Source organism: Cupressus sempervirens, chromosome 11, assembly GCF_028749045.1.
Source record: "Cupressus sempervirens isolate cs-2001-9-10 chromosome 11, ASM2874904v1, whole genome shotgun sequence".
Classification (NCBI taxonomy): domain Eukaryota; kingdom Viridiplantae; phylum Streptophyta; class Pinopsida; order Cupressales; family Cupressaceae; genus Cupressus; species Cupressus sempervirens.
In genome coordinates, this window is record NC_143128.1 from 289,533,085 (window position 1) to 289,537,214 (window position 4,130).

The 4,130-nt window shown below is 40.6% G+C and overlaps 1 pseudogene across 1 annotated transcript; it reads right to left on the reverse strand.

The window, feature by feature from the left end:
• Window positions 1–1,440: 1,440 nt before the first annotated feature.
• LOC149529246 (protein EXORDIUM-like 2 pseudogene) lies at window positions 1,441–3,005 on the reverse strand (annotated as a pseudogene). Its single transcript, XR_016358426.1, has one exon. The product of XR_016358426.1 is annotated as a protein EXORDIUM-like 2 pseudogene (transcript).
• Window positions 3,006–4,130: the final 1,125 nt, after the last annotated feature.

Genomic DNA, 4,130 nt, shown 5'->3' on the forward strand with positions numbered 1-4,130 from the left:
CAAAACATTGGATTTTGCACGTCTTCTAATTGCTTGATTGAAGAACAAGCAAACACATACAAGGATCCCAAATGACAGGACTGTTGTATTTTAATTCTTCCAATTGCATGGGCAAAAAGGACTGGAACTAGCGTGTCAATTAGCCTTTCCCTCTATTCACATTCAATTTAAAGCTTTCAGCATGTACAAGTTTGGTTGGGCTTTCAATCATTTGCATAGTCTTCTTTTCCCCCTTTCTTGTAATAAAATTGGGTGAATGAATGAATGAAGCCACAGACCTGATTGGAGAATGTTTGAGAAGCCCAAAATTTTCAACTTGGAAAGATAATGGGGATGGTAAGTAACTCTTCCATAGCTTTCTTCAACACTCTGTTTTCAGTCTGCAGTATATGAAGCTATCTCCTCATAAGAGTAGCAAATGCCCGTGATATGAGCAAGCTCATTTGCTTCCTCCCTTATTACAGGCAACATCAGACTTTCCAAGGTAGGTTGCGAACTAACAAAAGGGCTTCCCTTTCTTGCACTTCTCATGTGTTCAACTTCTCAATACTAACCTTCTCTAAAAAGAGGCAAGGCAATTTAAGTGTCGAAAAGCCAGACTGACTGCCTACATCCCATCTGTTAAGCAAATCAAGAGGTAACTTGACCCCCATCTAACTTGAAAAACAACATGCTTTCTCACGAGAAACCTGTTGTGTGCGGTCAGAGACAAACCCTCTAACAATTTTTTGCCGCCCACAGATTTCAGAGTTTCTCCAATCTGATACTTGTGGGACGATTCAGAGTGGTCTACAAAGGAGTTCTGATCAATGGAAAATAGGTGGCAGTGAAAAGCTAAACGTTTCATCACAGCAAGGGGAAAGGGTATTTCTAAACAGTGATTACAAATAGGGATTACAAATTATACCCCTTTCAAACAAAGGAGTAGATTTGAATAGGAAATAGCGGACTTTTCTTCAGAGCTCATAGGTTCACAGGATTGTTGGCATGCCTCTATGTTGGGATGTTTGAGATTGCAGAAGGCCAATCCTCCACTCTTCCGCTAAGTTGATTCTCACACTAGTCTTTATTTGTAGAGAAAAGAAGTCTAATAAACTTGCACTGGAAACAACACATATACAATCTAAAACAATTATAGGATAAATGGAAAGCAAAGACATTATATCATACCCTTTTTACAAACCTAGCACCATAAAATGCAAGATTGCAATCCATAAAACACAGACCATGCAAGAATTGCAAACAAAAAAAAACCTAAAAACAATACCGATGAAAACGTTTTACACACCTTTGACAGAGCTGGCCGCAAAGTAGGAGGAAGAGCCTCTGAAGATGAAGACAAACGCACATAAAATCCAGCTAAACGCCTCTGAAGATGAACAAATGCAAATGCAGAGGAAAGCCCACATAAACACCGAAACGGCGGGAGTTTTTAGTCAACGAAAAAAAAATAACAAGCGGGAGTTTCCAACCACGGACCGGACCCGACAGATTATCAATTTTGGATAAGTTGAATTTGGAATGGAATGGACAAAAGCCAATTACAAGTATTTTTTTGAATGGACAAAAGCTCATTTTGGGGCTCAAACAGGAATACGTAACCCTATTCTCTATTCCTATTCCATGAACCAAACAAAGAAAACAAATTATATTATAATTATCAATTCCTATTCTAGTTGTATTCTAGCAACCAAACGGGCCCTTAAGCGAATGATAGACTAGAGGTATACAGATTGAATAAAGAATCACGACCGCCAGAGCATATAGAAGCCCTGAGCTGTCATCTAATGAACAGTGCATTCCATTGTTGAAGATTACTTTAAACCAAGGTCTTGCAGGAGCGGGAGGCGGGATCCCACATTGCTGGGAGGAGGAACGTGCGCCCGTTGACGCCGTGGGCATTGTAGCTGGCACCCGTCGTCTCCTCTACCAAGAGTTGACCGGCGTAACCGGGATAAGCCCCGCTTCCGTACATGCCCGGACAAGCTGACACCGCCTCCAACGGAGCGGCGGCGTCTCCCTGGAAGTATCCCGACTTGAACGGATTCGTCACCGCTCCCGTCAAAACAGTGGCAATGTTGATTATCATCCCGTCGACGCCCACGTCGCCGTTGGGAGGCAGCAGAGGAGGGCTCTGCGGGCCGTAAATTGGCTGATGAAACGGCCACGCGCACTGCCCCGGGCACTGCTTTGCCGAGTTTCCCACCCACGCGTACGCGTATCCATATTCACTTTCACTGTCCCGGGCTTTGCTGCTGTCATGGAATCCGCACGAGCTGCTGCAGAAGTTTTCCACCATGACATCCTCAGACGTGAGCACCGAATACAAGTCCACCTCTCCATTGCTTTTCTTCTGATTTGAAGGCCGAGACAGAGCTCCGGATTTGATTGCTCCCTTCACCAGCATTGCAATGTCACTTCTTTTGAGGGACTTTCCGAGAGAGTAGGATTCGTCCAGCTTCTGCTTCCCCAGCCTTCGGGTCAAAGGTTGAGCTTGCAGGTTTAATGTGGAAGGAACAGATCCTCTGTAGCCCTCTGTCGTTTTCCACCAGTTGAGAACAGAGGGTGAAGAACCCTGCTGCTTGCCGCTTTCCGTCCCCAAAGACTGCACAAAGTCGGCCACAATGGCACGCTGAGAGGAAGTGAAATTGCCGTACCAGATGAGATGAAGATTGAGAATGGGAGATGTGGTGAGGAGAGGGCCATTGTGGTATTGCAGAATAAGGGGCTCTTCTTTCACCAGGGCAGACAGCTTCCTCCAATGAGAAAGGGGCCGAGCTGCGGCATCCACTGTGGACAATGCCGCCATACATAATAGCACCAAGGACATGACAATCTTTTCAGAACATAAAACAGTCATTTTTAGCCGTGTATATTGCAAGATAAGATGTAGAATGAAGGGAATGAAGTGTGGTTTGGGAAGAAGGAGGAGGAGGAGGGCTTAAATAGGCAGAGATAGGGAAGTCCTGGCGAGATGAAAACGATTGGTAAGGGAGCTGATGGGAGCTGATGGGAGCTGATACCGCTGGCAATCACAGGATCGGATACCATTGAGCAATTCACTGTTGGCGTAGGGGCATTTGGTAAAAGAACAACTGCATTATATTATTTATCTATCACGCGCTGCTCCGAAGAAATTGGGGAAGAAAAAGTAGCGGAGAAGATATAGTGGCGGAAAATTTGGTGTCATTGACAAGCAGGCACTTTGTCGCTTCGTGGTTTCCAACTTTCCGGCATGGAATTATTTTTAATATTTTTGTGGATATCAAATATTCAAAGCAAGCCACGTTTGAAAGACAACACGCGGTCGTCGTGGCGCACCTGATATGTCAAAGATAACTAGCTTATTTATATTTATTAGATAACATCTATATTAAATGCGCTGATCATATCTTATGTTTACAATATAGGCTATTCGGAAAGATATCGATCAGCATATTTAATATAGATGTATCTAATAAATATAAATAAGCTAGTAGCAACCATGCACATCTATGACAACTATAATTTATATATAAAAGATTTATGACAATATTTTGGTCATTAATATTTACAAATACATATTAAAAAGAAATGTATATTAAACAAAATTTATCTTTTATCATTTTTTGGACATTGGTAAAAAGAAATACATATGAATACATATTTTTTTTGATGAATTGTTCGACAATTTTTTTTTGGAATAGTTGTATGATTGGTATCATATCAATTATAAACCATAACAAATTAATATGTCAAACCATGTAGTGTATTGATACAATTTAGGAGTTTATAAATGTTTCAAATAATTGTTATTTAAAAGTTTGTGATATTACAAGTCACAATCATCAATATAAACCTATACACAAAGCTTTTTGTTTAAAGCAAACTAATTATTCTATTCAAAATAGTTGAAAAAGTTCTACTACTGGTAGCATGTAAATTATAGAGAATAAAAAAACATAGGTCAAACCTTGTTTATATCAGAATTGAAGAGTTTATAAACTGTTCAAATAACTCTTATTTAAAAGTTTTGTGCTAACAAAGTGGAAATTACATAAAGAGCACCTCATTGTAATGGTGCAAATACATCACATATTCTTCAATGATTAAAACAGTATTACGACCTTTATTATGCAAGTGATCACGAT